General features: G+C 43.5%; 1 non-coding gene across 1 annotated transcript; it reads right to left on the reverse strand.

Annotated features, from left to right (window-relative positions):
* Window positions 1-21,263: 21,263 nt before the first annotated feature.
* Window positions 21,264-21,391, reverse strand: LOC137752321 (small nucleolar RNA SNORA27). Its single transcript, XR_011071162.1, has one exon. It is a non-coding gene; the product is annotated as a small nucleolar RNA SNORA27 (small nucleolar RNA).
* Between the last annotated feature and the right edge of the window lie 2,300 nt (window positions 21,392-23,691).

A 23,691-nucleotide genomic window follows, 5' to 3' on the forward strand; every position in this document is an offset into this window, starting at 1 on the left:
TTACCTTTCCACCTAATTCAACGTCATTTTTGAAGAGGGGAATAATTAATTCCGTATCAAGGCTCCCAATCTTATGAATTCTCCAGCTGCCTGTTCCCTGCAGGGACAGAAGAGAAGCAGCTGACAGTCAGGAACGCTGTCTTTGACGGACAGTGTTTTCATTTTCTATCCTGGTTAAGCAGCATCTAAAAGTCAACCTCAGACCTGGCCAGTGGATGGAGGTATTTTTGTGTCCTCCGTTTTATGTTTCCCTTGATTTGAACACCCAGGACAGAGGGTTTAAGTGGCTTAATCTGTGTGAGAGAGTTAACATTCCTGGGAAAAATTCCTAAGTAAGAGGGGATGAGTGGATCCTTTGGGACTAAAGAAAGCCTTGTTCTTCTGAAGAATGTTACAGCATAACTCCCAGCTCTATCTGCTTTCTCCAGCCATATCTTCTGGTGCATCTTCTCTCTCCCAACACATCCCATGATCCAGAGCTTTTAGTGATGAATTCAGGAGGAATTCACAAAGTTGCAAAAGAGAAATACGCTGCAACACATTTTGTCTTTGCACATGCTATTCCTTTTGCTTGGAATATCCTTCACCCTGGTATCTGCAGGAAAGCTCTTATTCATCCTTCACAACCCTCCTCAGGTGTCACCTATTCTGTGAAGTTTTCTTCAACATCCCAAAGCAGTTAGTTGATTTTTTTTTCTCTGGGCTCTAACAGCACATTTAATATCTCAATCTTAGTACTTATCACACTGTTTTATAACTTACCTGCTTATCTGTCTGTTTCCCTGGGATACACTTTGTTAACTGCCTACCAAAAACTTTCCCCCAATCTCTTCTTTTTTTACTGATAGAGTCTTGACATTGTTCAGGTATCCAGCTTCAAGGAAAACTAGACTTCCTCCTCAGCCCCTGGGGGTGAATTCTTTTTGGTTTTTTTGGCCTCGCCTTGTGGCCTGGGGGGATCTTAGTTCCCCTACCAGGGATCGAACCTATACCCCCTGCAATGGAAGCATGGAGTCTTAACCACTGGACTGCCAGGGAAGTCCCTGGGGGCGAATTTTGATTAACCTAAGCCAATAATGGTAATTCTAGTCTGCCTGCCAGTAATTGGTTTCAGTTTGAGTGTGTGATGCAGTTCTGGCCGAGGATGGGAAATCAGCTGTGGAGACATTTCTGAAGCTTGATTGCCCATGTGAATCACCTGGGATTTTGCTACAAGGCAGAGTCTGTAGACTGAGTCTGTAGGTCTGGGTTGGGGTGAGGGTCTGTATTTCTAACAAGCCCCCAGGGGAGGTAGATTCACATGCTGCCAGTCTGAGGATCACACTGAGTAGTAAGCAAAGGGGGCTTCTAGGTGAAGTTTCTTTACTTTAAAAAAAATTGTATAAACATTTTTTTATTGAAGTATAGTTGATTCACAATATGTTAAATTCTGCTGTACAGCAAAGCGATTCATATGTGAGATATATATATATATATATAAAAATTCTTTTTTTAATATTCTTTTCCATTATGGTTTATCATGGGATTTTGAATATAGTTCGCTGTGCTATACTGTAGGACCTTGTTGTTTATCCATTCTATATATAAAAGCTTAACATCTGCTAACCACAACCTCCCACTCCGTCCCTCCCCCGCCCCCCTCTCCCTTGGCAACCACAAGTCTGTTTTCTGTCTGTGATTCTGTTTCTGTTTCATTGATAGGTTCACCGGTGTCATATTTTAGATTCCACATATAAGTGATATCATACGCTATTTGTCTTTCTGACTTACTTCACTTAGTATGACAATCTCTAGCTGTATCCGTGTTGCTGCAAATGGCATTGTTCCGTTCCTTTTTATGGCTGAGTAGTATTCCTCTGTATGTATGTACCACATCTTCTTTACCATTCCTCTGTTGATGGACATTTAGGTTGTTTTCATGTCTTAGCTATTGTGAATAGCACTGCTATGAACACAGGGGTGCATGGATCTTTTTGAATTATAGTTTTGTCTGGATATATGCCCAGGAGTAAGATTGCTGGATCATACAGTAATCCAATTTTTAGTTTTCTGAGGAACCTCCATACTGTTTTCCACAGCAGCTGCACCAACTTACATTTCCACCAACAGTGTAGGAGGGTTCCCTCTTCTCCATACCCTCTCCAGCCATCATTAAAAAGTCTACAAGTTTCTTTACTTTTAAAAAGAGACATGAGAGAAGAACAGGTCCTTTCATGTCTCTGAAATCAGCTGTGTGAAGCGTTACCTGGGGCTACGGCAGGCATATTGTGACGTCAAGGAAGTAGCCAGCGTGCTGAGGATGGCAGAAGGAAAAGATGGAGAAAAACCCGGTTCCAGAGCCGATGCTGTAAAGTGTGGAATTAACTCTGGAACTGCCCAACCTCAGCACATTTTATTGTTTCTGTTCCAGGAGGAATTATTTTATGAGATGTTTATTTCAATTACACAGGTGTATACAGTATATGTAAGGCATCATGATGTAACATGTCTTTCTAACTCTGGGTTGTGGTCATAAATGTTCAAAAACACTAGCCTGGCCGAAGGGCCACTCGTCCCTCTGGGGAACGATGCATGCACACTGCACTTCTGCAGGAGGCAAAGCTGGTTCCCTGAGCCCTGCCAGGCTTCCGTGACACCCCCGCCCATTCTGTCTCCCTCCAGTTACCAGGCCCCATGCTCAGAGGCCCAGCCTAGGAACTGTTTCCTTTCCAAACTTTCCTGACTTGCCGAGGAAACAGCACTCACTCTGTGGTCTCTTCATTCAGCTGCTGCCTAGGCTTGGCACTGAGGCTTCTCCGAGCCCTGTGAGTTGACTGGTCTCTTGCTTGCTGGCTGGCTCCATGCCAGACCACAGAGATCCCAGCCAGGGCTGTTTCACCCTTGGGTCCAGCTCTCTGTGCTCTGCCCCAGTGGAAAATGGACTGAGTCAACATTTGGGACATAAGAGGCTTTGACCAGTTAGCGGCCTGGAGTTTTGGATCAGATCTTGCTTTGCCAGCCCTGCAAAGCCACTCGAGGAAAGGAGATGTAGAAACCCAGCTCCCCATCTCTTTCCCTCCCTCCCTGTCCCAAGCCCTATCACCATCCCTATCTCCACTGGCTCTGCAAATCTGCTCCATGTCTGAGGTGCTGGCATGAGAGACACTCGTACCTTTCATTTTTTCTGTACGGTCTTGCTCCACCCAGCTCTGCAGCAGGAAAGCCAATCCCTATGCCAAGGTAGAGCTTGAAAAACCACCCGTGCTGTGAAAACTTCCCCAATCTCTCTTGCCAGAATTAACTGTGCTTTCCTCTGGGCCCCTCATGGTTTTGTTTGTGCCTCTATTTGAGCACATATCACATGCTGCCTCATTGTATTATTTGGGTTTTTCTCTGGCCTCCTCTGTGTGCTTCTGAGCTCCTTGAAACTGTGTTTTATTCATTTTCACTTAGCAAACTGCTGGGCATGCAGCAGGTGCTATACACATTGTAGGAATGATGTGCTGTTATCAGGGTTAAAAGTGGTCAGTGACGTACATGGTCAGTTGATTTTTGACAGGGGTGCCAAGACTATTCAGTGGGGGAAAGGACAATCTTTTCAACAAATGGTGTTGGGGAAATGCATATCCACATGCAAAAGAATGGAGTTGGACCCTTACCTTATAGCATATACAAAACTTAACTCAAAATGGGTCAAAGACCTAAATGTAAGAGTTAAAATTATAAAACTCGTTGAAGAAAACCTAGGGAAAAAGCTTCCTAACATTGGGTTTGGTGATAAATTCTTGGCTATGACACCAAAAGCACAGGTTAAAAAAAAAAACAAAAGATAAATAACTTCGTCACTCTAAGAGTGTTTAACTTGCAAAAACGGGAGCTCTGCTCCCATTAAACCACAACTCCCCACCACTCCTCCCCTCAGTCTCTGACAAACAGCATTCTACTTTCTGTTTCTACAAATATGACTACTTTAGATACCCATAGAAGTGGAGTTCATCCATTTGTGACTGGCTTATTCACTTAGCATGATGTCCTCAGGTTTACCCATGTTGTAGCATATGTCAGAATTTCCTTCCTTTTAAGGCTGAATATATTTTTTGGACTTTTAGTGTATATTATATATTCTGTTGCTCTCCACACACCCCCCCGCCCCCAGCCCAGTTTCAAACAGACAGTTGTACCCTTTGTTATTCCTCCTCGTCTCAGGCATTTTTGCATTTGAATTCCATTTTTCTTAAGTCAAATCAAGCTGTTAACAGGGTGAAGAGTCAATATACAAAGTGTTCAATGAAAATTCCATGAAGACACTCTAAAAATATTATTAGTGCAAATCAATTTGTGATTCAAATCCTTCTTTAAAAATTTATTTTATTGGACTTCCCTGGTGGCGCAGTGGTTAAGAATCCACCTGCCAATGCAGAGGACACGGGTTCGAGCCCTAGTCCGGGAAGATCCCACATGCCACGGAGCAACTAAGCCCGTGCGCCACAACTACTGAGCCTGTGCTCTAGGGCCCGCGAGCCACAACTACTGAGCCTGCATGCTACAACTACTGAAGCCCATACACCTAGAGCCCGTGTTCTCAACAAGAGAAGCCACCGCAATGAGAAGCCCGCACACGCAACGAAGAGTAGCCCCCGCTCGCCGCAACTAGAGAAAGCCCATGTGCAGCAATGAAGACCCAACACAGCCAAGAATAAATAGTAAATAAATAAATTAAAAAAAAATTATTTTATTGAAGTATAGTTGATATACAATGTGGTGTTCATTTCTACTGTACAGCAAAGTGATTCAGTTATACATATATATATATATACATGCACATTCTTTTTCATATTCTTTTCCATTATGGTTTATCACAGGATATTGAATATAGCTCCCTGTGCTATACAGTAGGACCTTGTTGTTTATCCATTCTATATATAATATCAGTAGTTTGCATCTGCTAATCCCAAACTCCCAATCCATCCCTCCCTCAGCCCCCGTCCCCTTTGGCAACCACCAGTCTGTTTTCTATGTCTGTGAGTCTGTTTCTGTTTCGTAGATAAGTTCATTTGTGTCATATTTTAGATTCCACATGTAAGTGATATCATATGGTATTTGTCTCTCTTTCTGATTTACTTCACTAAGTATGATAATCTCTAGGTCTATCCATGTTGCTGCAAATGACATTATTTCATTCTTTTTGATGGCTGAGTGGTATTCCATTGTATATATATACCACATCTTCCTTATCTGTTCATCTGTTGATGGACATTTAGGTTGTTTCCATGTCTTGGCTATTGTGAACGGTGTTGCTATGAACATAGGGGTGCATGTATCTTTTTGAATTATAGTTTTGTCTGGATACATGCCCAGAAGTGGGATTCCTGGTCATATGGCAACTCTATTTTTAGTTTTTTGAGGAATCTTGACACTGTTTTCTATAGTGACTACACCAATTTACATTCCCACCAACAGTGTAGGAGGGTTCCCTTTTCTCCACACCCTCTCCAGCATTTGTTATTTCTAGACGTTTTAATGATGGCCATTCTTACTGGTGTGAGGTGATACTTCATTGTAGTTTTGGTTTGTATTTCTCTAATAATTAGCGATGTTGAGCATCTTTTCATGTGCCTGTTGGTCATCTGTATGTCTTCTTTGGAGAAATGTCTATTTTGATCTGCCCATTTTTTGATTGGGTTGTTTGTTTTTGTTACTGAGTTATATGAGCTGTTTGTGTATTTTGGAAATTAAGCCCTTGTTGGTCACATGTGATTCAAATTCTTGAAAACAAATAATTGGTGAAACTCAAAGAAAAACCAGTTGAAAATTATTGCTCTTGCATTTTCCTGAAATCTAAGCCATCGAAGGCATAACTCAAGATTGGTGTGGGTGGAGCGTTTTGGGGGCAGTCAAGAAGAAGAGCAGTCTTGGGTGTAGCAGGGGAAAGACGATTCTCTCAGGATAGGAAAGGCTGGAGATCAGAGGGTGAAGGTGTGTCAGGGACCTCAGAGGAGATGGTTGGTGGTGGCTTGAGGTCTCCAGACTCCAGGACTCAGCAAAGATTTGGTGCCTCACCTGTGGGATGGAAGGCAAGAGCTTCAAGGGACCACATGAGCTTGGATCTGAGAATACCACAGTAACTACCCTAGACTGGGGGTAAGGGAATTTCGCTCCATTTTCCAGGCACTTCCCAAGCCTTCTGGATTCTAGGGAGAAAATGACTGATACTGAATTTTTCCAATCCATTGGGATGGGCCTCAATTCCAAATTAAGTTGACCTAAATAGAGTGGAATTTCCATTGCACCTGAGTTTGTGGACTGAAATTCATTCCCACTATGCTCTGCAGTTTTCTTCAGTCTCTCTCTCTATCCTAAATGAAATGCAACGTAATCAACTTATGTGCATCAGAGCATAGGTGTTTATAGAACAATGGGGTAATAGATGTGGAAACACTTTGAAAAGTTACAAACACTGAATAAATGGAAAGGCAGAAATAGTAATGCCCTGCTCAGAATGAAAACCTCTATCTCATTAATCCAGAAAGCTCCAATATACCTGAGATCTGGCAAAACTAGAGCAAGTAACTCTCTTTAATAGTGTATGATCCATAATACTCTCTTGAATAGTTTAATATCTTTTATCATCAGAGGTTCCTAGAGAGCAGGAACTAGTAAGCAGCCCAGCTAAATAGGTCACCACTTTTGTATTATGGTTGTTGTTAAACAGGAAGGAAGAGAGGGAAGAAAGAAGGACAAAAAATTTCTTTCTCTACCTCCTTCCTGAAATTCTACCTTGCATCCTTATGATGTAAACACTCCTGAGGAGAGTAGGCTAGGGTAAGAGTAAGCTGTTATCAATCATTTGTATTTACACTCAGCTCTTTCATAGGATGGAGGAGATTTGCTGGAAAGACTAAAGCCTGTGAACAGTTAGAGGAAGCTCCCTGCTAGGGAAAAGCACCTCCCCTCCCCCCAAATAATTTAGGGTGATGAGAATAGACTTGGGTGACTTTGCAGTGTGGCTCAGGGCATTCTCATCAGTACCAGACAAATCTGCTTTTGATGCAGGTGGTAATTTGGTAATTTCTACAAGAAATGGTTCAGATTCTTGCCCTGCACTCCAGAGTTTCAAGCTTCAATCTCCCAACAGTTTAATTTTTAGAGAGTCATTTGTTTTTTTGCCGGGAGGCATTCTTTAGGTTGGCAGCCAGGCTCACTTGAGCACGGGCAGTCCTGCACGTCACAGTGCCCTATTCAAACGGAAAAAAGTCCAGAGGAAACATTAATCAGGTGTGAATCTCACAGATGAGAGAATTGTGAGGGGTGGCGGGGTAGCGGAGGAACAGCATCTGTCTAGCGTTTGCTGGATCACTGAGCCCAGGAGGATGGGTTGCCTAGCAGCTCCCAGTTACTTGAGCCAGTGCTAGGCAACAAGATGCAATCTGCCAGCTGCAGCTCATCCGTGTTTTCTCCTGGTTTTTAGAGGACGTGGGTATTTCAGAAGCATCTAATTAGCTTCGATCTTATTCACTTTACTGTCTGCATCAGGTATCCTCTCTTCATCTCGCTTCTACCCCCAACCCCCCGTCTGACATTCAGATGCTCTTCCCACATAGAAGGGGACCCAAACCTTGCGGGGAAATTTCATGTATTTCAGAGAACAGGAAAATGAGAATTTGTCACTTGGGTTACATTAGGCATTTCCCACTTTTCATTCAGCCAGCTCTCTGCGGTCATTTTCAAGGCTTCTTACTGACATGCAAATTGTTTGATGAACAAAGAGAAATTCATCGATGGATACTAAGGAAACCAGGACCCATATTGTATTATGCGAGCAGCCATTCTACTACCTTCTTGCTCCTCCACTGAAGGGAGAGAAGAGGATGTGGTGGTGCTAGGCTTGTCTGATTTCTGTGGCCAGTTGTCTTCATTGTGCACTTTCTATGTGTTAATCCTTTTTTGCTGCTTAATTCTCATGATAATTATTATTATTTCTGTTTCACAGTTGAGGAAACAGAGGCTCAGGAAGTCCAAGTCTCCAAGACACGTAGTTTCTTAGTGATTCTAAGTGTCGCCTTGGTGCCTCCCCAGAGTTTTTGAGACATGTCTCTGCTCATTGGGAAAACTCTAATCTAGTTGAAAAACCTGTAGTGATTCTGAAATATATATATATATGTTTAAATCCGAGACCATATGTAATTTAGAGGGATTCAGGAAAGTGGAAATCTGTGGTTGGGCATCTTGCAGAGGACGAGCCTGGAAAAAGGCTTAAAGGAGCCAGGAGGGGGTTTCAGGCTCTCCTGAATCTTCTTCCAGTGAAGCCACTGAAGGGCAATGCATCTTTGGATTTTGCAAGCCAGTCTTTAATTGTCAGATGGCAGTGCAAAAACTGGAGACCAAGGGGAACCTAGATTGTACTATACCCTCTGTTTTGGTTGAACTTGAACTCACAGGTTCACAAGTCCTGGTATGCATGGGTCTTCATCCACACCCACCTCTGCAGGCAGTCCTGGGGCTAACAAACTGCCCCCTATCCAGAAACTGGGTTGAAAATGGGATAAATATTAATCCCTCCTGGCACTGAAGTGCCCAGTTCCCCAAAGAGGAATTACAAAACAAACAGGGGAAATCAAATGACTCAGAGAGCAGAAAGGAGGAAAATAAGAATCAGTGAGCTTGGTTCAAGGTCAAAATAAATGAGAATTTACATATGTATGAGCTCTCTCTTCATTTTTAGAATAGCCCACTCAAAAGTTCGTTGCTTCTGGAAAGGAGTTTTATGACATTTGAATGCTCTAATCCCTGGGCACACTCCCTTACACACACACACACACACACACACACACACACACACACGCACGCACACTATGGCTTTGTTAAGCTATTGATTCTCAGACCATCTATAAAGGGTATTATGTAGGACAGTGATCTTAAACTTTAATATGCATACAAATCATCTTGTTAAAATTCAGATTCTTGAGTGAGGTGAGTAGATTGATGGTGGGACCCAAGGGTCTGCATTTCTAAAAGCTCCCAGGTGGTATTGATGCTGCTGGTCCAAGCACCACACTTTGAGTAGCAAGGCTGTCAGGGCTTCCTGACTAGAGTAAGACATTGGGCCAGAGGACCTCACAGGTCCTTTCTGGCTGTTATTTAGGATCAGAGTATGATTTAAACCGAAACCATCAAAGGTACACAAATTGACAGTCTCACTAAATTTCACTCTCTTTGTTCTCTGAAAAATTCCCTGTCAACATAACCTAATTTTCTCCCCCAGCAGCAATGAGGTTTGAATGATGCTTGACATCATGTATAGAATCTCTCTGAATCTTTACCACAGCTCTTTGCAGTAGCAGTTACTACTTTTATGTTCAAGGTGAGGAAATTGATAGGAAGTACTGAAGTCAGGGCTAGAACCCGGATCATTTGCCTTCAAGCCCTGAATTGTATACCTCTAAACCACATATAAACACCTCACAGACCCTTGAGAAGGTGAGAGGGAGCAGGTGTTTATAAACTCAGCTGTGATCAGTCTGCTGGGGTGTAGCAGATACTTTAGGCTGGGAGTGTGGGTAGCAGAAAGAAGCGGTGTTGGATCAGTCAGCTCTGGGGAAAGAGAGGAGATTGTGTTCAATGTGACCCTCTCCACCTGATGCCTCCTTTTTTTGCCTTCCCTTCATGTCCACTCCCTACACAGCCGCACACAGGTAGGCTGCTCTCAGTCTTGCCATGGGGGGCCTGGCCTGGTGGGCCCAGAGGAATAGGACTGGAATCCATTCAAAATGAGATATATTTAATTTATCAATTTCCTTGTTCCAGAAGTAATTTAAAGACAGTAATAACAATATGCACTTCCTCTATCACCCTTTCCAGGGTAGCTGGGAAGATTTTTGAGAAGAGATTGTTCAAGGACAAGATTTCTAACAGTGGAGTTTGAGAGATTTTCATTTGTGTGCATGGGAGGGGGGCGTGAGTGATGGAGGGAGAGTATCGAGGAGGGAACATCGCTGCCCACAGGTGCTCAAATCCATCCTCAGCCGTGCCAGCCCAGGTTAGGGGAGAAGCCAGGGCTCCCACTCAGCACCACTATGTACCACGGCTTTTGAAAGGTGCTTGACACCATTAAAAAAAATAAAGTCATATTAGGTGAGTTTATTCAACTGGGTTTGGAAATGGCCATGAAGTATGAACACAGGCTGTGGAGGAGTAAACAATGATTAACAGCAGTGTCCGCTGGGCTGCTCGAGGGACCTTTATTACATTTTATCTAACGGCCTCCTCAGTGGCCTAGAAGAGGTAGGTGCTAACAGAGCTTTAATTAAATTCATGGTGGATATTAAATGGGAGTGACTGTGAATTTCAGGGAAGGCAGAAAGGCAACCTAAGAGGACGTGAGAAGTAGAAGATAAAATCCAGCATTCACAGGTGAAAAGAAATGCCTTCGAAACATGACTTGAGTGGAAATAACAGGGGCTTCAGAGGTTGGCGTATTGTGTGTCCAACACTGTCCTGGGTGCTTTGGAGCTGTTAGCTCATTTGTTCTTTGCATTAACACCTTGGGATAGGTGCTGTTGTAGTTCTCATCTTGCAGGTAAGGAGACTGAGGCAGGAAGAGGTGAAGTGGTTTGCACATGGCACACAGGTGACAAGTGGTCTAGAAATTAAAAAAAAAAATCCCCTTCAGTCTTTCTGTCTTGTATTTCTTTTTCTCTGGGGTTACAAGGCAGTAGTAAAACCATGCCTTAAAAATGTTTCTGGTTATTTGGTTTTAGTGGAAATGTGTATTTTGTGTATTAGCCTAAGGATAACCTATTTAAAGAAATGCTTTTCAAACAGAGTTGTTCATAGTATCCATTTCATTACTGTCATGAATTTGGGCATCCAATCAGCCTTCTCTGAAAGGGGCAGCCAACCTGGGCTCTGCCCATCAGAAAGCGTGCTGTGTGAGTGAGGTCCTGATGTGCTTTGCTACTGCTGCGTCACTGAGCTTCTAGATGAGCACCCACACTCAGGAGACATTCAAGAAATAATTATTAAATGCATTTCTATTAGGCCGCGTTGATTTCACCTCAGCTTTCATTCAGAATTCAGAAAGCATTAGGTAGTGGTTTTAATGGCAGAGAGAAGGGCTGTGGATGCCAGGTAGTGACCACTTCTGCTCTGTGCACTTTAGAGGTTTGAGCTGTGGCACAATTGCCATTTCTAATGTGTAACCCGGGCAAGGAACTTACCACGGTGTCCCTGCCCATGACGAGGCCTTGTGACTGTGCTCTCTCTCCTGCCTTCACAGAGTTGGGAGAAGCAAACGAGAGGAGGGCTAAGAAGGAATCTGCCAACTGTGAGCCACAGCACAAATGCTAGTTGTCATCATACAGCTGGGACCTTACACGGTGCTTATCAAATTTCATATCATCCCAGGCCACTGTTTGGAAAACAGTTAAGTTAGTTCAACCACTCAAATAAATTTACTCTAGCACTGAGAGAGGCCAAGATAGTGAGGCTCATCACTTAAGAACAGATGGCAACAGACGATGCTTTCTTTCCAGGTGAACTTGGTAATCTTTGGGGCTGGGGCCCAGGAATGTTGCTCTTAAAGTGGCTCTGTGTGATTGTCATGCTCTGCCAGGTTTGAGAATAATGACAAGTTCACAAGAAAAACTGCTTCCTAAGGGGATAGGAGGGAGGGGTAGGGCTGGGAGAACAAGTGGCCAGAAGGCAAGCAAGTGGCCAAAAGATGCCAAGGGTTGGGGAATTCTGGGGAACCTTGATTTTTAGAGGGGTAGAGGTCATAGGAAATGGTGTCAAAGTCAAGGTCAGGGTGAATGCATGGCCTCCCATTGCCCAGCTGAGGATCAGTTGGGTGTTTAGTGTCTGTATCGGCAGTGGAGTGAAATCAGTAATTGCTAGTTCTGATAACTAAAGATCATCTTGCAAATAGAGGGGAGTTGTTTCTAAGGTCAGCTTTCAGCCATTGATGGAGCTCCTCCTATACCTAGAGTTGTTAACTAGTCCCCTTTCCATTGTACACTCTGACCCATCCATTTCCCCAAGACCAGCAGCAGGTATAAATTCATTGATTCAACAATTATTGGTTGAGCACCTACTATGTGCCAGGCCCTCTGTGAGGCCCTGGGAATTCAGTAGGGAGCAAAAGAGACATGGTCCCTGCCCTCTTAGAGCTCATGATGAAGTGGGGGAGATGAACATGAATAACATAATCAGACAAATGCATATAAAAATATTTTTAAAGTCTGTACATGGAGGAAAAAGTCTATATATCATGGAGGAAATGTCTAAGGACCATGAGAGTTTATAGAAGGGTCTGCTGTGGTGAAAGTGTCTGTGATGGAGCTCGTAAAGAAGGATGTTCAAGCTGGTATTGAAGGACTATTGGAAGCTGACCGGGTGGGAGGGGTGGGGGAAAGAGTGTTTTGGGCAGAGGAAGAACCTGTGCAAGGTGCTGGGGAGTGAGGGATACATCACAGGAAGAACATCATGGCTGCAAACAGAGAGGCAGGGTGTCCAGCGGCTGAATGGAGGCCTGGCAGGGCCCACATGCAGGGCTTCATAGGCTGAGATCAGTGTATGGGTCTCCATCCTAAGGGAAATGGGAGACGCTGGAGGTTCTTAAAGGAAATGTGGCAGTAGTGGGGGTGGAGTATTTGTGTGTGTGTGTGTGTGTGTGTGTGTGTGTGTGTGTGTGTGTGAGAGAGAGAAAGAGAGAGAGAGAGGGAGGCTGTATTAGTGTGCCCGGGCTGCCATAACAAAATACCACAGACTGGGGGGCTTAAACAACAGGAATTTATTTTCTCACGGTTCTGGAGGCTGCAAGTCTGAGATCAGGTTGTCAGCAGGATTAGTTTCTCCCGAGGCCTCTCTCCTTGGCTTGTAGATGGCTGTTTTCTCCCTTTGTTCTCACATGGTCTTTCCTCTGTGTGTGTCTGTGTCCTCACGTCCTCTTCAGACACCAGTCATATTGGATTAGGACCCACCCTCATGACCTCATTTTACCTTAATTACCTCTTTAAAGGCCCTATCTCCAAATACAGTCATATTCTTGAGGTCCTGGGCGTTAGGACTTCAACGGAGGAACTGAGGAGGAGGGAGCATAATTCAGCCCGTAACAGAAGTGTAAGTAGATTTATGTTTTAAAAGGCTTCTCTGGCTCCTGGGTGGAGAATGAGTGAAGGAACAAGACTGAAAGCAGGAGGCCAAGATGAAGCTCCTGTGGTGGCCCAGGCTTGGCTTATGTCTCACACTGTGACACCTAACACCTGTTCCAGGCACGGTTTCCACCCTCTGTCCTGTCTCCTATTATGACTTTATTGCATTTTCATGCAGAATATTCTAATGCTATGAAAATCTAAACACTGCTTTACAAGCTATACTTTTTTAAATGGTCAAATGAGGCACTACAGAGTTTTACATTGGAGCAGTACCTCTGAGATTGAGTTTTAAAAAAAAGCAAAACCAAAACCAAAAAATTCCCCAGTCATTTAAAGGCAAAAGGGAATCATTTTGTAACTTAATTATGAAAACATTAGATAAGTGAAATCATTTTATATTATTGCATTTTTGCTGAAATGTCACTTGAAATAAAAATAAATGAACAGATATTAGCTATTCTTTAAAATATACTTATCTGACTTGTCAGAGTTTCAGAGAATGAAAGATGAGAGAAAATGATGTTATTTAGCTATTGAAAATTCATTTTATTTCCCTAGTACTTGATAATATAAGAAAATCTGGAATAGCAAATCGGAACAAATCACAATCATCTCCCAATTCAAATAATAATCATCATCACATATTCATCATAAGGAAATGATTTTTAAAGCTTTAAAAGGCAGCAGTATTGAAGAAGCACATCCAGGAAATACGCCATGGCCCAATGGAGAAAATGACAGATATCACAATTGTTAGTCATTCAGCAATGTGTATTTTGTACCCACTGTGTGCAATGGCCAATCTCAAATGTGGTGCTGGGCCACCTGCATTAGAATCACCTGGAAAACGGGTCGAAATGCAAATTCTTCGGCCTCATCGCAGACCAAATCCAAACATCTGGACAATAGGCTGAGGCATCTACAACCCTAGGACATCATAAATCACTACAGGTGATTCTTAAGCCCGGCAAGTTTGAGGGCCACTATCCGAGATAAGTGTATGTTGTGCTATGTGGGTGGAAAAAGGGAAATCAATTCCACGTGTCTGCCCTGAAGATTTACTATTGGGTGGGGAAGCCTACTTGGAAACATGGAATCATAAGGAAACACACCATAGCATGGAATTTCTTGACTTCAAGAGAACACCGCTGTGGTTTAACCTAATCTTTTCACTTTGCAATGAGCAACTAACACCGAGAGGACTGACCAAGCCAGGGCCATGCTTAGGGGACGTCCTGGGGTGAATCTCGGCCTCTGGTTCAGCATTTGGTCCACTCTGTGGTGAAACGTTGACTCCTACCCTCGCATTGCCTCTAATACATTCAGACGGATACACAGCACATGGTCTTACAAAGAGGGGGGTTGGTTTCTACTTAAGATGCTTGGTTTTGTTCTTTAAGGGGACACATAATCCTTGCTCCTTTTCAACTTTGAAATAATAAAATCACACAAGCATTCTGCAAAGCATGGCCCTAGGAAAAGCTCACCATCTGTGCTGGTTGTTGACAACATGGACTGGAAAAAAAAAAAAAAAAAGGTCACCCAGGCAGTGCTCATGCCTTTTGAGCTTCGCTGATTCCTGGAACTCTGAAGTCGTGTCCTGGAATTAATTTTTAACTTATCTAGGTATGTTTCTTAAATAAAATTTTGATCTTGTTGAGGAAAAAAAATAAAGGGATCAGAGATTATTCTGTCCTAAAAGATTGAAGTGGGGGGGGGGGGTTACTGTCATCAAGGATGCAAAATGTTTTATGAAAGAACCAGAGAAGAAATAATTATATTACATTGTGAGGGATTTAAGCTCTAAAGAAGGGAACTACTGCCAGGAAGAAAGTGTTGCCCTCTCCTTATCCGACGGACTTCGAAGACAAATGGATTATCCCCTTTTCTTTCTTTCTTTTTTTTTTCTTTAATCCAAGACCATGGCTTCCATCATCCTCTGCATTCTAAAGTCCTCCAAATCCTAACTCTCAGCTCCTACTGCACCACGGATGTGATGGAGATCTTCTCCTCGCCTTTCGGTCCCTTGGTGTAAGGTGTCCAAAGTTCCCTGGTGGCAGATATGGTTGAAAGTTCAGTGGGACTCTTGCTGTGTCCAACAGCAAGTTTATCCCCCTTAAAGAGCCAGAACCTGCTGAACTGCAGAGCTCAGAGATGCAGGAATGAGAAGCAAAACTTTCCCATGTGGTAATAAGTGGAGCCAATCCTGCTCACATCCCTTGGTTTCTGGATCCATGTTTTTTTTCTACTGGGGACAAATCACTGTACACTGGTCACTGGTTTAGCATGTGTACAGTGTTCTGCAGGATGCACTGTGTCCTAACTGGCTGCTCAGCTGTTCCTCCAGCAGATAATTCTGTCCCTCTGTTAGGCCAGCCACTTCTGGGTGATGTGGTATGTAAGAGACCAGTGGGTCCCCTGGTCAGGTGCCCTCTGCCACATCTCCTTGTTGTAAAGTGGGGCTGCTGCTGATTGTTTGTGGGCTGCAATGTTATGAGGGCTGTGAGAATATGGATCAGAACTCTGGAGCCATTAGATAGGGGTGCTAACTGAGGGTCTATGAGCAAGAAAGGCAAATTCGCATTAGCATATGTCAGTTCTGTCAAGAAGAATCGCACCCCATAGAAGGGGTGTTATATAGTTATTCTCCCAAGGCTCTGGTTGGTCTCCTTGAGGGAAGGTGACACCTCGGGGCCCAGTGTTGGTTTGTTTTGCTGGTGGTAGCCAGATCAGCTTTGGCAAGAGGGAGGCCAGGCTGTTGGGCCCACGCATGACCTCCACCCCTGCCCCACGCTACTCCATTCATTCACATGACTATTGGGTCAGTACAATAAATACATAAATATTTAAAATTCCCTCATTTTAATTGCCAAATACAGTAAATATTTATAGCTCAGATAATCAAAAGCTCTTGGGGTTCTCCGTAATTTTTAAGAATGTAAAGAGGTCTTGAGACCAGAATGTTTGAGAATCACTGCCCTAGACCAGTCACTGTGTCTCTGATTGGTCAGAGATTCTGGGTTGTGTGCCTGTCCCCACCCAAGGGCTGGACCAGGGGGCGTTGTTAGCCCCCTCGAAACTCTGTGGACTGTGAATGGGGGACAGGTGGCTCCCCAAAAGGATATCTAGGAGCCATTGTCAACAAAAGGGGGAGTGCATACTGTGCCCCAAACAAAACCAAACAGTGGGTGTTGAGTCTGCCATATTAAGGATCTGGCTTCAGTGCTACTGCACCCTCAGGACCTGGTACCATGTAGCACAATTTTGTTCAGAGACTAAATGAATGAATGAAGAAAGGAATGAATGAAGAGTGGATGAGTAAATGAACGAGTGAATGAGTGAGTGAACAAAGGCTGGAGAATGATCCAGATAACCTCTTGAGGGCTTTCTAACCCCGTGGTTTTATACACCTCGTGTGGAATAACATTCTGAAGTTTGTGTGTTTGTGTATGTGTTACCTTAAGCAGGTAGGAGGATAGTGACCATGACTTGGAGGCGTCACTTTCAAGCCCCCACAGCCAAAGGGGCACTGAGAAGATCAGACCAGGGTAACCAGGAACCTAAAATGGGTGGGAAGATGGGGCAGCAGCAGCTTATCCACTGCCCACCTCCTCCCCTGCCTGGTGAAGGCACAGGTGGCTCAATCAGAAAGCTGAAATGCTGGTGGGGAGAAGGTGGGCAACCCGATGCTGCTCTGAAGGGGAGGCCTAGGAGTTCATAGGTAAAGGACAGGGTTGCATATGATACTTAAAGATGACATGGCCAGTCCATGGGACACTGAGCTGCAGTCATGCATTTAGGAGCAACTGCTGCTTGGGAGTGACGAGGGATGCTGTCTGTGTACCTGAATGTAAGATACACATTTAGGGATGCCGTTACAGAGACTCAGAAAAGAGCTCAACTCAGAGCCCTGCAGGACTGGATGGAAGTCAGACAGCTATGGGGCGGAGGGTGGGGGGAGTGACAGAAATGCTTTTAACAGAAAATTGCACTGGGGTGTGCCCAGGGCTGGGTGATACTGAAGTGAGTCAGAGGATTGTGTCAGCCAAGAAGGTTTAGTTGAGAGTGCTGATCACATCTGGGCTCCAAGCCCTGTGCTCCATGCCTCATTGGTGCTGCTGTTGGAACTCTGAGCAAGTCAGCACCATGTAGGTGTGGATTTCTCTTTCTTCTTAGAGAGGAGGGCTTTCTGGCTTCTAAATGCCTAAGATTGAAATGTCTGAAATTGGGAATTGCCAGCAAATTTATTGAAGCCTGGCAAAGTGTTTTGAAATTCTAGTAGGGACTTCCATCACCCAATACAGATGGGTGACTCGTCTTAATTGTAGGGATGGCTCACGTGACAGACGAACCCAAGAGGACTGGGAGTGGGGAGGTCTCAGGGGCCATGCTCTGACAACACGGTGTCTGCATCCCACCTGGGGGGCCGTGGAGCTTGATAACTGGGATGTGCAGTGAGATAAAGAGATTTCTCACCTTGATCTGTCCTCAAGGAAAAAGCTTTTAAGAATCATCCTATGGGGACTTCCCTGGCAGTCCAGTGGTTAAGACTTTGCCTTCCAATGCAGGGGGTGTGGGTTCAATCCCTGGCCGGGGAGCTAAGATCCCACATGCCTCGTGGCCAGAAAACCAAAACATAAAACAAAAGCAATATTGTAACAAATTTAATAAAGACTTTAAAAAGGGTCCACATCAAAAAAATCTTAAAAAAAAAAATCATCCTATGTTAGAACCTAAGAGGCGTTATTAAAACTGAGTCTGGGGACTTCTCTGGTGGCACAGTGGTTAAGAATCCACCTGCCATTGCAGGGGACACGGGTTCGAGCCTTGGTCTGGGAAGATCCCACATGCCGCAGAGCAACTACGCTGGTATGCCACAACTACTGAAGCCCACACGCCTAGAGCCTGTGCTCCGCAGCAAGAGAAGCCACTGCAGTGAGAAGCCTGAGCACCGCAACGAAGAGTAGCCCCTGCTCACCGAAACTAGAGAAAGCCCACACGCAGCAATGAAGACCCAACGCAGCCAAAAATAAATAAATTTATTAAAAAAACAAAACAAAACAAAAACTGAGTCTGTACATAGCAGTCTATAGAAACTTTATGTTTTCCAATCCCATGTCTTGGATTTTTATCATTTTCTTTGCATCTGATGAGCCACACTTACATGGGTAGGGAAAGTTTAAAGTAAAAATATGAAGAATAAAACAAGTCACTGATAAGTCTACCTTTCATAGATAGCTACTAGTACCATTTTAGCGTGAGTACCTTTTTTTCTTGCTGTGCATTTTTAAAATAAAACGGTAACTGTATTTTTTTTTTAATTTATTTTATTTTTGGCAGTGTTGGGTCTTCGTTGCTGTGTGCGGGCTTTCTCTAGTTGCAGTGAACAGGGGCTACTCTTTGTTGCGGTGCACGGGCTTCTCATTGTGGTGGCTTCCCTCGTTGCAGAGCACGGGCTCTAGGTGCATGGGCTTCAGTAGTTGTGGCATGCGGGCTCAGTAGTTGTGGCGCATGGGCTTAGTTGCTCCGTGGCAATGTGGGATCTTCCCGGACCAGGGATTGAACCTGTGTCCCCTGCATTGGCAGGCAGATTCTTAACCACTACGCCACCAGGGAAGCCCAGTAATTGTATTTTAAATAAGCGAACAAACTAACAAAGAGATGATGAGGAAATATATACAAATGCATACATTCATAAAGTGAAAGCTATCTGGGAGATCAGTACCTCCACTGGAAGCATAACTGCTTGGAGGACAAGGCCTTTGAACTGGAATTTAGATTTTCAGTATAGAAGTGTCCTATATTCTCAAGTTATCTGTCAAAAAACCAAAACCAAAACCCCCGAAACAAAAAGGCCTTTTCTTTAGAATGATGGGTGGACAACTTTCTGTATGTGTACATATGTGTATATATATATATATATATCTCTTTTCAAAATAAATAAATTTATTTATTTATTTATTTATTTATTTTTGGCTGTGTTGGGTCTTCGTTTCTGTGTGAGGGCTTTCTCTAGTTGCAGCGAGCGGAGGCCACTCTTCATGGCGGTGTGCGGGCCTCTCCCTGTTGCGGCCTCTCGTTGCGGAGCACAGGCTCCAGACGCGCAGGCTCAGTAGCTGTGGCTCACGGGCCTAGTTGCTGCACGGCACGTGGGATCCTCTCAGACCAGGGCTCGAACCCGTGTCCCCTTCATTGGCAGGTAGATTCTCAACCAGTGCGCCACCAGGGAAGCCCCCATATGTATATTTTTAAAGGTAATAAAAGTTCACAATCAAGAGCAGGGATGTATTATCTCACATGTTCAGGGTTGGGAAGGTTGAAGCCAACAGAATAGAACTAGATGAAGCAGGCTGGTGGCAGTGAACAGCTGGCACCTGGACATAGGAGATGGTGACTGAGAGAGAACATAAAGTGGAGGCTCAAAGGCAAGCACTTGTTAGAAAGGCTAGGACTGAATAAACAGCATGTGGAGAGAAAAATTAAGAAACCTAAATAGGGCCTTTTTTTAAAAAATTGGAGTATAGTTGATTTGCAATGTTGTGTTAGTTTCAGGTGTACAGCACAATGATTCAGATATATATATATATATGCTAAAAAGATATATACACACACACACACACACACACATATATATATATATATATATATATATATATATATATATAATCCTTTTCAGATTCTTTTCCCTTATAGGTTATTACAAAATATCAAGTGTAGTTCCCTGTCCTTGTTGGTTATCTACTTTATGTATATGAGTGTGTATATGTTAATCTTAAACTCCTAATTTACTCCACCCCTCACCTAAGTAGGGCCATTGTTGGAAATGAAGAAATGAATGAGCAGGAAGGTACAACAGAGACAATAATTGATGGTCAATGGCCTCCTCTGGCCTGTGATTTTACATGTGGTCCATCCTCATTAACACTTGTTATTGTAAATAATGACAATATTATTAATAATGATACCAGTGAGAAGCAGAAGAATGCTGTCTGGGCCCCTGGGGATGCTGTGGGTTGGTGCCCTACTGTATTTGTGGGCATTTTCAAGTAACCCACAGGCACTTGTTCTGCCATTAAAGTCTAGTTAAGGGAGTGCAGACACAGGTAAGAAGGTAAGTAAAACTTAGGCCGTACGTGGTAGATGCCAGGTGATGGCTGCGAAGAGGTTCACGGTGGGAAGAGACCTTGTGGGCAGTGTAGCTCAAGGCAGGGACCCAAGTACACAGGCTCCTGCAGACAGAAAGACATCTTGAAGAAAACAGATTTGGTTTCAGATTAAAGCATGAAAAGATGAAGGGAAGACTTGAGGCAGGAAGATGGGTTGCAGGATGAAGGAGAAATGCCAGGTGGAAGGCACAGAGGGCTTGTCTTCCAGTGGTGATGGCAGGGTTGGCAAGAAAGAAACACATGGAAGAATCCACAGAACCTGGTGGCTGATGGGATGCGGGGAGCCAGAGAGAAGGTGTAATCAAAGGAGGCTCCAAGCCTGGGAGTCAGAGAGAACCACGTTCATCTTGGCAGAATAGATGCTAGTTTTGAAAATGAACTTGAGGTGTGGCAAGTTCCAGGCGCCGGGAGGTGTCCCGGGGCGGGGTGAGGTCTGGCTGGCGTTTGCTGGTGGGCGGTTCAGAGCTACCTGGTGATGTGGGGGTCCTGTGCATATAGGTCTTTGTAGCTGAAAACTGAGAGTGGGTTCGGAGAGAAGGATGCCTGAGGAGAACCCCGGAGGGGTGTGCCTACAGCAAGTCTAGGAGAGAAAGTAGGAGCTTCGGTGGATAGAGACAGAGAAGGTGCCCTAACAGAGAGAGGAAGACCCAGGACAGCATGGTAAAAAGAGCCAAGAGTTTCAAGGAGGAACAGGTGGGAGATGTGAATTGTTACAAAGAGATCTGAGAGAATCTGGACAAAATATTTCATAACATTCTGACTACAAACTGAGTTTTTGCTATAGTTCTTCATTACTGTTTTTTAAAAATAGACTCTTATTTTTAGAGCAGTTTCGGGGTCAAAGCAAAGCTGAGCACAGAGTACAGAGAGTTCCCATAACCCTCCGCCCCACACATGCACGGCCCCCCCCCCCCGCTATCAACATCCCCGCCAGAGTGGCATGTTGGTCACATTTTGTAAAATTACAGCTTATTTCCTCTGACAGGTTACAAGACAAACACCCAGTTTGCTTGAGTTTTAAAAGGATATTTCCTTTGCCCCACTTGAATGACCAGTAAACATATTTGTCACATTTGATGAACCTACACCGACACATCAGTGTCACCCAAAGTCCATAGTTTAATTAGGACTCACTCTTGGTGTTGTACGTTGTATGGGTTTTGACAAATGTATAATGAAATGACATGCATCTGTTGTTGTAGTATCATACAGAATAGTTATATTGCCCTGAAAATCCTCTGCATTCCACCTATTCATCCCTCCCTCTCCCCTTGCCGTTAGCAACTGACTGTCTCCGGAATTTTACCTTTTCCAGAATGTCATATAGTCGGAATCATAGAGTATGTAGCCTTTTCAGGTTGGGCTTTTTCACTTAGTAATATGCATTTAAGGTTCCTCCAGGTCTTTTTTTGGCTTGATGCCTCATTTCTTTTTAGCACTAAATAACATTTGTTTGCTGCACCACAATTTATTTATCCATTTACCTACTGAAGGACATCTTAGTTCCTTCCAATTTTTGACAATTATGGATAAAGGTACTGTAAATGTACGTGTACAGATTTTATTTATTTATTTATTTTTACTGTGACAAAATACACATGACATAAAATGTACCATCTTAACCATTTAAAAATGTACAGTTTAGTGGTATTGAGGACATTCATATTGTGGTGCAAACACCATCACCACTCATTTTCAAATCCCTTTTCATCTTGTATAACTGAAACTCCATACCCATTAAAGAGTAAATTCCCATTCCCCTTCCCCCGGCCCCTGACAACCAGCACTCTACTTTCTGTCCCTATGATTTTGACAACTCTAAGTGTCCCTTGTGAGCAGAATCACAGTATTTGTCCTTCTGTATCTGGCTTATTTCCCTTAGCATAACATCCTCAAGATTCATCCATGCTGTAATGTATGCCAGAATTTCCTTCATTTTCAAGGCTGAATAATATTCCATTGTATGTCTGTACCACAGTTTGTTTATCCATTCATCTGTCAATGGACACTTGGGTTTCTTCCACATTTTGGCTATTGTGAATAATACTACCATGAACATGACTATATATATATCTCTTTAGGACCCTGCTTTCAATTCTTTGGGTATATACCTAAAAGTGGAGTTGCTGGATCATATGGTGATTCCATGTGCAGGTTTTTGAGTGGACATGTTTTCAACTCATTTGGGTAAACACCAAGGAGCACAACTGCTCCATCATATGGTAAGAGTATGGTTTAGTTTTATCAGAAACTGCCAAACTGTCTTCCAAAGTTTTGCATTCATAATGGCATTTTGCATTTCTACTGAAAATATTGTGTTGCATTCCCACCAGCAACGAATGAAAGTTCCTGTTGCTCCACAGCCTCGCCAGCAAGTGTCTTGGGTTTTTGCCATTCTCATAGCTGTGGTGATATCTCATTGTTGTTTTAATTTGCAGTTTCCTAATGGCATATGATACTGAGCATCCTTTAATATGCTTATTTTCCGTTTGTACATCTTTTTTGGTGAGCCGCCTATTCAGATCTTTTGTCCACTTTTAAATCAGGTTGTTTGTTTTCTTACTGTTGAATTTTAAGAGTTTTTTTTTTTTTAATATTTTGGTCACAGTCCTTACATATCTTTTTTTTAAAAAAATAAATTTATTTATTTATTTATTTTTGGCTGCGTTGGGTCTTCGTTGCTGCACGCGGGCTTTCTCTAGTTGCAGTGAGTGGGGGCTACTCTTCATTGCCGTGCACGGGCTCCTCACTACCGTGGCTTCTCTTGTTGCAGAGCACGGGCTCTAGGTGCGTGGGCCTCAGTAGTTGTGGCACACAGGCTCAGTAGTTGTGGCTCGAGGGATCTAGAGCGCAGGCTCAGTAGTTGGGGCACACAGGCTTAGTTGCTCTGTGGCATGTGGGATCGTCCCGGACCAGGGCTCGAACCCGTGTCCCCTGCATTGGCAGGTGGACTCCCAACCACTGTGCCACCAGGTAAGCCCCCTTATATATCTTTTATTAAAAAGTCCAGATACATCTTTTGCAAAGATATATCTTTTACAAAGATTTTCTCCCAGTCTACAGCTTGTCTTTTTCAAATATTTTGGGATTTTTCTGGCTATCTTTCTGCTTTTGATTTCTAGTTTAATTCCATTGTGGTCTGAGAGAAGATATTGCATGATTTCTATTCTTTTAAATTTGTTGTGTTTTATGGCCCAGAATGTGATCAACTTGCTGAATGTTCCATGTGAACTTGGGAAGAATGTGGGTTCTGTTGTTGGATGGAGTAGTCTATAGATGTCAATTACATCCAGTTGATGGATGGTGCTGTTGAGTTCAACTATGTCCTGACTGAATTTCTGCCTGCTGGATCTGTGCATTTCTGAGAGAGGGGCATTGAAGTCTCCAACTATAAT

Source organism: Eschrichtius robustus, chromosome 18 (genome assembly GCF_028021215.1).
Source record: "Eschrichtius robustus isolate mEscRob2 chromosome 18, mEscRob2.pri, whole genome shotgun sequence".
NCBI lineage: Eukaryota > Metazoa > Chordata > Mammalia > Artiodactyla > Eschrichtiidae > Eschrichtius > Eschrichtius robustus.